Source organism: Neodiprion fabricii, chromosome 3, assembly GCF_021155785.1.
Source record: "Neodiprion fabricii isolate iyNeoFabr1 chromosome 3, iyNeoFabr1.1, whole genome shotgun sequence".
Taxonomy (NCBI): domain Eukaryota; kingdom Metazoa; phylum Arthropoda; class Insecta; order Hymenoptera; family Diprionidae; genus Neodiprion; species Neodiprion fabricii.
Window position 1 is genome coordinate 28,851,123 of NC_060241.1, and position 13,174 is coordinate 28,864,296.

Genomic DNA, 13,174 nt, shown 5'->3' on the forward strand with positions numbered 1-13,174 from the left:
AGGGAGGATGGAAAGGGGGTGACGGGGAGAGGGATGAAACCCACGGAGGTGGGGATGGTAGAGGTATGCAAATTATTATCGCGGGGCGATAATTTAAATGCATATTCCGCCTCCTATATCATTTTATTATTGCCAGCCAAGTTAAGTCAGTCTACTATGCTATGGGCCAGTACCCGTTACCAGACGAGTTGCGTGTTACCGTCGCTATAACGCATTCCCGATTCGACATTCGTATTTATCGGCTAGACATTTGCCAATCGACGCGTAATTCCGTTCGGCCTTAGAACACCGTGTGCAGCCATCCTTAGAATCTTTTATGCGCGTGGGCTCTCTAGTCTTGAACGCCTTTGAATTATTTATTTTATTTTTACAATTATAAATCCGACTTCACCTCATAGCCAGGTAGAACTTTACGGATTTCTAACTGACATGATCGAAAAAATTGAGTGTGAATACGGGGAATACGTTCAGGTTCTCATTGCAAGACTTGACTAGGGGTATAATCGGGGTAGAAAGGCGGATCATCGCTAGAATCACCTGGTACGGCTCCACACTTGCCCTCTTCTCACGACGCGATTTTAATTCAGGGAAGCTAGACTGTGACGATAATAAGGCAGTTGTGGAATTTTCGGTTGATACAGAATGGGAGGGGGGGTGGGGGGGGGATAATAACGCTAATTAATATGCTAAGCAACTATAGAGCGTTGCCATAGTGACAGCAACGTGGCACCTTCTAAATACTTGGTTCAAACGTTATAAAATCGTTAATAGCACCGATTCGCATTAGTATGCTAAACTTTGAGCCTTTCGCCATCATGAACTTACTTCCCGCGCGCTGCTACTCCGAACTAATCCGGTGTTTCGCATAATCCCTGTTCCATGCAAAGATATAACTGAGTGAAGCCCCCATCGCTTTGGTTATATCCCGATATTAACCTGGATATGAGAATTCTGTGAAATTTTTCTTTTTTTTTCTTTTTTCCTATTCGAAAAGATTCACTCGTCGATTACGTCGCTCTGTTTCTCTTCTCGGACGTTTCGGCGCTCGTGCGGTATTCTAAGACAGGGATCTGTCTGATCGCAGAAGCAAGCGGCTAACTTCGCGTAATAGAGAGAGAAGGGTTATAGTGCTCTGTAAGTTATAAGGTAGGCCATCGTCGCATCGGTGAGCCCTGTTGGTTCCTGACCATGGTATAGAATTTTAATATACTGGTTTACGAGCGCGATTGTCCGCCATTTTACGGGTGGCATAGGCGGCCATTTGAATTCTTAGATCTGCATACTTGGCGGAATTGCGTGGCGCTATGTCAGCCCTCCTCGTGAGTATGGGAGTCCATGGAACGGATACCCCGTATTACCATAGCGGCTACCCGAGTATTCTAATATCTCGGTCGCCTCTCTATATTATTGCTTAATAAAATAATAATATACAGCCTCAATTCGCGTCGTTGCGGATATAACAAACTCATTTTGACGTCGACGCGTCGGCCCGAGGAGGCATGCGAAACCCATTTGATTTCCATAGAATTCTAATTCTTTTCTGGGCACTTCGGAAATATTTTATATTAATTTTCTCTTCTCGGAACGCGGAGACGTCACGTTTAATTCCAATCCATATTTCTTATTCGCAATCCAACGATGCACGCAAGCGCCTTCCTTCAAATTTTTCTACATTAAGGGGCATACGAAAAATTGACCGTATCGTTGCGATCGGACCGGATGCGGACGACTTCGTCATAACTTCCGTGTCCATAACGCAATTAGATTTGGGGAATTGTTGAATCATGTCCAAGGCGTGTGCCTGCGTGGATGGATGTGGTGGAGGAGTCGGTAACGCAAATGTGCAATAAGTAATCAGGTTAGAGTCTTGTCCAGGGTTTGATTAAATGAATAATCATCACCATATACAGATGGGTGCAGCCCGAACAAACATTAATATAAAACTTGATTGTCATTCCGTGCGGACGCTTCATCCGCCTCCTCCGCTCGGCTGTCCACCTCTGTATATCCGGCTGACCGGCTGACCGTCCATACGAGCTTCTGTCGGTTCATTAGCTAAACTGAAGACCCGGCTAACGAACTAACATTATTTGACCGTCATGCAAGGCCTGTCGCCTTGCCCCCTTAATCCGTCAAACTTCGAACCGGGCAGCTAATCCCATGGGTAAGGTTTCACGCCCGCGATGCCGAAAGAATTTTGTTGTCCAAATATACGTTCGTTGGTTTCAACTCCCTTACCAATTCTCAACGTCACGATGACAATACATTTGGCGTTAAATAACGCGGATCGAAATGACGAGAAGAAGCGAACCGATATTGCTTTTCCATGCGTTGGTGGAAAACGTGGTTTTTTCGTCGTGTTCTTCACGTGGTCGTGGATCAGGTCTCGTGTCGCGAATGGCTACGGGGTGTGGCTTTTGGGTTGCGATGCTATAATTGTACAAATTTGTATTACCTAGAAACACGTGACGCTATTCTCTCTTGTTTCTTAGATCACCTAAGTTTTAACCAATGTACGTTGATATGGAAAATCGGTAGATCACTGAAATCGGATGGTTTGTAAATCCTGAAAATAGGGTAGTCGATTCTTACAAGATTCACCTAAATTTTTTCAGTGTTCAAGGAAATCGTGTCGTGCTACGTATGTTTTATCCGTACCTAACGCAACAACATTCAATCGTCATTTGACGAACCTTGCAAACGAAATGTGTCTACGAAACGTCGAATCCCTAATCCGTAACAACATTCACGATGCGAGAAGAATTCAGCAGTGGATTCGCTGCAGAGGTGAAGAAGAAATCCCGACGTGAAAATGCAATTAAATTGCAAAACGAGATAGAAGACGAGCGAGAAGCGCGTACACCACAACCTACAAGGGAATACGAAAAAGTGTCCAAGGAAGCTGAGTTGGAGAGGGAGTAGTTTATATGGCGGAACGTATCCGCGCAGTTTTAGAAATATTAAAAAAGGCAGATTTAACAACAATGGGGTGGCTCGTTATAATAAAATAAGAGTAATTTATGATAATTGCTAGAGGCCGGTATGTATATATATATATTTATATATATCGCCGTTATACACGGACCTGCCCCGTCCGCACTTCTGCAGTGTTATTATAACCAGAATTAGTGCAACAATGAAAAGTAGAATCTTCATTATTTACGGCGTAGCGATTTCCCCGCGTCGCTTTAAGGATTAACCCCTGGGAATCGGGAGCCACCGCGAATTGTAGTCCGTAATTTCAAACTCACCTTGCCGCGGCTGTCGTACTTGCATAAAAGTTCTCTCTGTAAGCCGCATGTCTTTTGCGCAGTTGTATCGGCCTAGGTTTAATCAACGATCTTTCGTGATACGACGCTGACCTACTTGCTGAGTAGCGAATTGTGTAACCCCTCATGGACCCGGAATCATTCTCGTCACCTGCAATGAAAAACAAGGCTATCGGTGTGTGTGTGTGTGTGTGTTTGCGGGGGTTCCAATTCCACCTTCCCCATTTTGCATACCGCTACCTACTACAATCCTCGACCGCGGCTGTACGGTGATGGTGTCCCGAAACATAAAATACATTATTAAACCATATTAGCCAAGCTCAAATCATACTAAACGACGTAACTTACTCTGCCGCGATATTTCACCGCTGCTTTATGAATCCCTCGAGGTCAGGTTCAGAATAAAAGCCCAGCAGGGTTAATATAAATGACCAAATGCATTACGGGTCGCTTTGCTGACTGCTGTTTTTTCCTCCCTTCCTTCCTCCGCGTCGTACTAATAGAACTTAAAGATGACATGCATCCATTAATGCGGGATAATAAATTCTATTGCAACTTAAGGGGATGTCGGAACTTCGTCAAGTGCGGCAAATCGTATTTTTCTAACTAATGAAATCTCTCTAAACTTTGACCAATGATCGAAGGCTTATAATTGCGCTAATAGGTTGACTTAGAAAAGTTGTGATAACTCGTGATAGAAAGTAGAAAATATCTGATTCAGCTGCACTAGCGTACCATAATCTCAAATCGAGTGCAAACTATGTCTCAATTTTACGAACTTTTCTTAGCCAATCCACAGGCACAATCATAAAGCTCCATAATTTCCTAGAGATTGGAGAGATTTGATTACTTGAAAAAAGAAAAACCTATTAAAAATACAATGTGCCTTATTTGACGGAGGTCCCACGATCCCCTTAATGTTTCACGAAAATTGCTCGAAAATTGAAGCGTCTCTTGAAACCGATAAAAACAAGACCAAAATTAAATAATTCTCGTAAAAAGATTATCTTCAACTTATGATAGTTCAATAAGTTATTGCCAATCACGAGTATTGCAGCACTTAAATTTCTAAGCCGGTACATCATATTCTTAGACTATGTCCTACTAAAAAAAAAAACAGCATACAGCTGTAAACGAAATCGCAGACCCGTGAAAAGCTGTTCGTCAATCGAAAAATATTTTGCCAAGTTTAGCGCGTATCGTGTTGTGTCGTATCGCACATTCCTCAAAGGCTGGACAGAAAACAAGGTGTGATGGAGTCGGGCGTGGCTCGTACGTTGGCATAATTCATTCAAACTCGCGAGTTTTTGAGTCCACATGATGTAAAAATTTCTAAACATTAATACAGCCGATAAAATTTGCGTGAGAATATGTATACCTAGCGGGTGGGTATAGAGAAATTTACGGGCAAAACGCTGCGTGCTTCTAGGCTCTACTGGCATAATTATATAATTAATTAAATAATTAAGCAGCGTGCCTCCGAGCTCTAGAATCTATGTATACCATCAGTGATAAATGCTTGTACAGTGATTCTACGACACGGAGCAACGCCAGACTAGCTTATACTGTGTACACCTTTTTATTATGCGCAATTTTACAACACGTGAGGAAAAAAAAATTACCTTATACACTTGGGTGTGCGATAGTATGGAAACGCTCCCAGAAGGTTCGTCGGTATACTCTAATTTCCTAATGAATTTGTTTCGTTTCTATACCTCAAGTAGATACGCGGTGTACCTCTGAATGAATGATAATCCGATTCTTTGCACGATTAGTTATTAATTGAGTAAAAAGGAAGAACTCTGCGAGTCCATCGCCTGCACGATGCATACGTATAAGTGAACAAGTCGGAATTATCAATGATCCTTCGATATCGTTACGTTATAAAATTAATTACTTAAAATTTAACTTCAAAGAGGAAACCGCACGCTGTGACTGAAGAGTCCATTCAGCCTGCGGCTTATAGTCCGTCCATTGATAGATTTTCAGAGGGTCGTAAAGAGCCACGTGTTTCGCGTAGTGACCTCGTCGATTTGCTCCGCCCACTACGGAACTACCACGTGGTCAATCCACGTGCTATTCCTGAAAACCTGCTGAAAACTGGAACTCGAGTCACTGATTTTCGTCACATCAATGAAAAGCATGTCAAAATTGGTTTAGCAACATTGCAATTCAACAAACTGCATAAACTCCAGTGCCAAAAAGAATTGGATTGTGCAAAAAATTGTTATCGGAATACAAAAGCGGTAGAAAAACTCCTGTTGTATCTGTTTTTGTTGGTTACACAGGTCGACACGATTTTTATTTTCCGAAACATTGGTAACTTGTTTTACTGATTCGGTGACACTGATTACGAATCCAATACTCGTTTTATCGCATCACATGAGGTTTTTTAATAAAATCATTATGGTGGTCATTTTCAGTTTTTTCATAAAAATTATTACTTTCGAATTATAATTCAAGCTATTAAGTCTCGACGCTCTCTCCACGAGTCGAAAGACATCAAAAATATGGAAACAAGATAGCAAGGTCGAGTGATTGTAAATATGATGGCTAATTACAGTTGGTCATTAAAACGTAATATTCCATATAAAGTACAAAAAAGAAAAAATTATGCCCAGGCGCAATTTTATGGGAAAGCGCAAAAGATGTTATTGAGAAAAATCGTAATGTAACAAATGTAATTGATATTTTCTTTCTAAATGTTTGAATAGATATATTTTGAATTGAATAAATTGACTTTATCTTAAAAAATATATAATGAACGATTTTTTTTTCCAATTTTGTAGAAAAACCAGATGTGATTGAAAGACAATGCAGACACTTCTGAATTCAGAACACGTGAAATAAAGAATAATAGCAATAAAAATGAAAACAAATCCCGAAAATTATTCATACGTCGGCCTGTGTTATTAGCGAAAATCAGCTGAACGGCGTTCAATCTCTCCTCACATACGATTGCACGAAATTTTTCTATCCTGACGCCAACTGGGCTTGAGGATTGTACTCTACATTTATAGTATATGTACGTATATACACAAAACTGCCTTGGGTGGCTGTAAATTTAACGCCTAGCTGAAACCGGCTCGAACTCCGGTAACATCCACACCTAGAATATGGGCTTTGGTGGTGTTCAGGAATTTCGGGTGATCATTGCACGCTGTCAACACATGCGGGTGGTCCTCGACGCTAAAGGGGTGAAAACGATGGCGAAGCGAGGACAAGGGGGTGCGGACAGGGGGACTCGAGGGTACGAACAGTGGCTGGCGGCGAGCGGGTGTAATGCGATATTAATGAACACCAAGAATTTCATTAAAGATTGTTTGTATATCAAACTGTCCACTAAATTATTCTCTATAACCCCTATAACGCCTTTTCCGGCCTAGAAACTATTGGCTCGTGCGTCAGCAGCGTCGCCCGCTGCCGACAGCCGATTCTCCTTTCAAATCGTCACCCCTCAATGATCGGTCATGCTTTATTACCGCGCAACGATTGGCTTCTTGGTTTCAAGTTATTATTCGGTGAAAGTTTAACGTCGCGATACCGTCTCTTCATCCCTCGACGGAGTCAATTATTCCACATCGCTTTCGAACATATATTATCAGGGGATAGTAGTTGGAGAGCGAGAGAAAGAGAGAGAGAGAGAGAGAGAGAGAGAGAGAGAGAACGGGGGCTGGAGCACGAACGCAGAGAAGGAGAGAGAACGCCAGGGTTTATCGTTGTGAAGCTATTAACTCCGGCCAGGAATGCGCCATAGCGTCCTGCTTCGTTCAATTCAAATTTATGCCACCACCGTAGGTACACCGTACTTCGCTATGCTCAAAATCGACGCGTTAACATTAGCGAAAATTTTTATTTACTTAACTGTTGGACACTTGTACCTGCTCGAACTGTATTGCGTATAAAGTTCTTAATATATGTTAATCAAATATATGCGATCACGTGTGTTCGTATATTATATGTTAATATTTTTTCAACCCCAGATACTTACAATTGAAGCATCTGTTTCTATACTGATAGCATACTTCTTCGATAATGCAATAATATTTTATTTGAATTGAGAAACTTTTAAATATTAGTCGACACGTGGATATTTTCTTGAAAAAATTATCTCAATCTTCGTTTATTCAGCTATTTACACTTCGCGTCATCGTCGTACTGTGCGTATTTGTGATTTTCAAGTAGGTTACATGTTCGAACGCTGCACACTGACTTGAGTTTTAATTTCCGTTTTTTTTTCTTCTGTTTCAGGTGAGCCAAAAATTTGAGGATATCTTACCCTTCATGTGTTATACCAGTGCGCAGGCAAGTTAGAAAAGATTTTTGTTTCGTGTTTTAGAGACGACTTTTTTTATTACCCCACCTTGGTCAAAAGATATTTTGTTAAATTTTTGCAGGAATGTGAAAAACGCACAAAGGCCGGCTCATCCGCATTAAAAGAATGCGTGGGGTTATTGCCACAGAAATTAAAAGGGAAAAAGATCTCGCATCGTACCTATACTTGACCGTAGTACACGTGTAAAACCGACAACGAAATTTCATTCGTCACACGTGCAGAATCATTCATAAGATCCCTTGCTCCAGTTTTTGCCCGTAAAACGAAACTTACGTTCGCAAAAATAAAAGTGTTCACAGTTTTTCCATTCATATTTTGATCTTGTGACAGAGTCTTATCTGCCAAGCGTTCCATTGTATTGATCTCCGTGTAGACTCAGAATCGAAAAATTCTGTTTCTTTCATATCATTTATAGGAAATTTGATGTCGATGTAACAGAGCTCGCTTCAAAAACAAGACTGTTCGAAATATCAGGTCTTTACCATACTTTATTTTCAAACTTCTGATTGAAGCAATGACTGCAGCTTCATTGCAGGGAAATTCGCTTCTTATTATGTTCAATTTCAACCGCGACAGCGATAGCGCGTGAAAACGGATAAAGCGCACCTCATCGGATCGAAGTACGAATATGCAAAGAATAGTGAAAATTTGATGAATTTGACGTCTAGTCGTTGAAGCCAACTTGTTGGAGGTGACGAACGTACACGAGGACTCTACGTATTACTACGGTCATTATAAAGTTGAACTTGTTCCCGTGGCGCAGCTAATCCCAACAACCCTGTTTCGCGTTACTCCAGTGACCCCCGGTTGACCCAACCTCGAAAACTAACCACCGGCAAATGTACGAACCCTCTTATGCGTTACACGCGGTCAACAAGTCCGACTTACCGATTTTTCTCACGAAAATATCGCCACGCGCCTCGTCGCATGGATTAATTGCTACCTTGGCGACCATTTGACAGGCTTCAAACTTTCCCGTCGTTGTACAGCCTAAGTGAACGTGAATGTTTCAAGGGTCTTAATTGGCTTTTGCCATATTAGTAGAGACCCAACTGCTATGCCGTGTGTATCTGTAATGGACTTTGCTTGGCTCTTCACGTTCGCGAGTCCGAGCTGCAGATTTTAATGGTTGTTTGTCTGTGACAAGAAATATTCCGTTAACACAAGAAAAAAAAGAAAACTCATTATTTAGAATACGAGATTCAAACTACAAAGATAATCGCTTAGACTGATTCGATGACAGGTCCGCAACTGTTGATCGGTTGTTTCCGATCAACCCGACATTGCTATTGGCTCCCTATGCAGGTCTGCTCAGATTGTTTTCGTAAACGAATCCACTCACATGTACAAAACCCCCGATGCCATGCATCCCCAATTGCATTTGGCGACTTATTTTGCTATAGTTATTATTTTCCCCATAGTAGAAGAAATTCATCGCTTTGCTATAAGTAGAATTTCTATGGCTTCAGACAAATTAAAAACTCGTTATGATATTCGAGCCAGGGGTATAAAATTTAATCCCGGAGATTCTGTCTGGCTCTTTCAACATCGAAGACAGAAAGGACGATGTCCGAAACTGCAAAGAAACTGGGAAGGCCGTTACTTAGCGGTTAACCGGATCAAGGATTTACAGGATCCGAAGAAACCCATTTCTTCTCTGATATACTTCTCCTCGAGTTCTGTTTTTGCATGTTTATTTTTTGCGTGTCAGAAACGGATACCTATAAAAATATTTGTCAAAGACTGTCATATGCAGCCGATGACAGCTGTCAAAGGAAGTTTTGTTTGCTAGATGCGTTTTGTTTTGTTTTCGGCATCTCACCTCACCGCCAACTTCATGCGTATACTATTGTTATTATAATCTTTTTTACCGGTTCATTTGTTCAGAACTTTTTTATTAGATAGAGAGAAGACTAAATGAATAAATCAGAAGTGTATAAACTTGTACAGAGAAAACTGTGAATATTAATTATTTTTAATCATTCGTTCATCTATTTGTAAGATTAAACGCATCGGGGTGAAAACAACGTTAAGCGATATCTTTCCTTCTCTTTCGATCAGTTCGAACTGACTTTGTATGTACAAAAACTGTTTAAATAGATTAAAGTAGTGTAAATGCAAAAACAAAAGATAACAAATTCTGAATTTTTAACAAAAAAATAAAACATCAAACCATCTAACGTATTGTACGTGGCAGCAAAAAATGGAAAGCAGATATAGAATCGGTAGATTAAAACCTTTATATTCATAATGGTTTTTTATTGAAGGAAGATTTCGATGCAGGCCGTGCAAATTAAATATTAGCATATACAACTCGTTTTTATTGAGAACAATAATATGGACACATATGCGTATATTTGTTCAAAAAATATATGATAAATTATCATACGATACGTACGTGATACATCGAATTACTCGTAAAATACAGTTTAATGACCCACAATGTAATATATATGTTTATACCTATTGAAAAATTTGAACGCGTCAGCAAAAGATATTTTCATACATTACTCATATCACATATATTATACGTATATTATATATATTTCGGGTTCTGTCTGAGTAACGAACCAGCAAATAACAATTTTCATAAACATTACTTTATTCTGATAATAAGATTATACACGTTCGCTTTTAGTTTTCACTTATCACTGGACTTTTTCATTTCAAATTAATCAATTATTTATAAGGTTATAAGTCGTTGTAGCTACGGTACGTGGTTTTATGAATAAATAATAAGCAGATTTCAATGAAGTTGATGGCTGCGTTTGTAGAAACTAGATTAGCTTCGAAACGCGTTGAAATCACCCGCCACAGGTCGGTTGGTTTGACGGCAAGGGGCAACGGGGGGAATAACACTTAGCGCGGTTGGCAAGTTTTTGTTTTCGGATAAGATCGACCATAAAGTAAATTGGGCTGTACCGAATGTACAAAATTTGAAGAGCATTTATCGCCAATCTGGCCCAGCTAATCTTATCAAAAAAACATTTTGGCAAGCACGCACGAGTCGACGATATGGTAAATTAAAACGAAAACCAGGGTACTATATTTTATCGGATGTCGCATCAGGACCGCCTTCGGTCAACTCAACAGAGCATTAGGATATTACGTGATTACCTCTTGATTTATTTGCCCGACTGGCTACTTCGTTTGCCATCCACATTCGTTTCACCTGTCGCGCTGAAATTCGTCTCATCTGAACGCGCTGTTCTAGAAAATTTTTCGAAATTTCAAATACGGTGTTATTTCAATTTGATCCCGTCAAGGTGTCCGTAAAAATATGAATATTGGAAAATTTGTCGAATGAAAAAATAGCATTACTTGTTTGATCATGCGTTGAAACTTGGTGTTTCTTTGACGGTAAACGTTTCTATATTTTATAGTAACAAAACATACTTGACACAAGCAATAAAAGAATGATCGATGATCGAAAAATTTTTTGAGCAAGCTCATAAATCGTATTTAGTCATGTGCAATTTATGGATTAAAATAATTGCGGAAAGAATTTAACTGTGATTTTAATGATGCTACAAAAAATGCATTGTTCATACGGCGTCGCTTCTTTAAAAATGTCGAATATTTATACGCAAGTCGTACATTCAACTAAGGATTGTATATGTACCGACTATTACAAATTGGTGAATTTTGACGGGATTCCGGTACGAGATGGCGAGCCCTTTTCTGAGTACCCTGTGGCACAATGTCCATTGCATAAACGAAATTACAACACACGGAGTTTACGTTTATCTTCCAACAGAGAAATGTGACACGTAGCGATATAACGGGTGCTCAAAACACACATAGTTATCGTTGGTATGCGAGGTTGACTAATACCAGGTGACGTGGTGGCAATATAATTTTCATCCCCCCCCCCCCCCCCCCCCCCCGCCCTCCCTCCGACCCTCTGCCACCCACCCGCCCCTCTTTTCGTCCATCCCTACAACCGAGTGCGAGCTGACACTGCCTTAATATGGACAAATGCCGGACTATATCTCAGGACGGGTTTGCCTTGCATTATTTGCCTAACATCCTCATTTGCCATCCTTACGTACATTATATGCCCGACCTTTAGACACCCAGGAAGGAACGACGGGGCTGACAAGCAAGACAAGGGATGCGAGGACACGGGGGCGATCCTTCCCATCCTCTAATTCATGCCTTTCACTCCTGTGAAAGAAGGCTACAATACGCATTTTACAATCGTTTCTTGCTACTGCTTTAATTTGTTACTGCATTTGTTCGTAAACACTGTACGGTATATTCGGGTCGAAGGAGACACAGACACAGCGGTTGTTATAATTATGATAAACGAATACTGTTGCAAAATCTGGCGTTAAATAACGCACTGCATTATACCTATACGTATTGAGTCAACTTTGAATTAGATTGCCGGATATTCAAACAACTGCAGCACGAATTGTCAAAACAATTAGCGTGAAAATCGAAATTTACCTTCCATCAAGAGCTTGAACAAACTGTCGCAATAATGCGCCTAATGTATATATATATATGTATGAATATACCTTTGATAAAATCTTGAATTCCAAATAATGAGAGAATGAATCAGAGCAGAATTGATGCTGAAGGTCCCGCGTAATAGAATTTCTCAAAACTAATGAAGTGTAACACAATTGAATCTGTACTAAAATTATAAAGAGATCAAATTTATTGGTTTATACGTAGGGGGTAATCTCTGGAACTACTAAATCGATTTCAATAATTTTCACTAATAAAAAGCTAAACTATCCTTGAGTAATATAAGTTATAATTCATTTTGATGAATTTAATAAGTTTTTAGTTTAAATTGTCAATATTTGTAAATTACGTCGAAAAAAAGCATTGCTTGACTGCTTTATTGGCGTGGGATAACCAAATGATTGGATATACGTGAAATGTAACATTTATGTGATGGATAACTTTACGTTTCGGGGTTACAAAGCCGTCTTTTGTGGAAATTTCAATTTTATGCGGAGAGACACGTGAGCAAATAAGTCTGTGAAAATTAATTATCAATTTTTCAAATGAAAATACCAAAGCTATTGAGAGTCTCGCTCTGAACTTGGAGGATAGGTAATTACAAAGAATAACTAATTGTAAAAAAACGTGCTTGGAAAATTGGCAGGGAATATTACTGGAAGACGATTAGATTCGCAGATCGAGCGCCGTTAGCATATCACGGGGGAAAAAGGAGCCCCGGGCAAAAATGTTGGCACTAATAAACATTCATGCTTCGGCCGAGGGTGGAGGTTAAATCCTGATGCATTAATATCATCCCCATCTCGCCTCATCCCCCTTCGGCCCTTCTCTTTTTATAATTCTTTGCTACGTCGTTATCCGCGCTCGGGGCTTGCCGGCGGTCGAGAAGAAGGGAGAATGGGAAGGAAAAACTCCTGTCTATTTCCCTATACCCAAGGGCACGAAAAATAATTACCAGGCTCAACGTAATTCCTGTATTTCCAGCGTTTTTCCAGTTATTCGCCGCCGAAGCATCGCCTGCTTATATCAAGACTGAACCAACCCTGCCGCCCAGTATTTTTATAATGTTTCTTTCCATTATCGTGCTACAGAC

General features: G+C 40.2%; 1 protein-coding gene across 2 annotated transcripts in view; it reads left to right on the forward strand.

The window, feature by feature from the left end:
• The window catches only part of LOC124177772 (nuclear pore complex protein Nup88), a 120,106-nt gene that overhangs the window by 61,423 nt on the left and 45,509 nt on the right, over positions 1 to 13,174 (forward strand). The gene's annotated exons all lie outside the window — the stretch shown is intronic.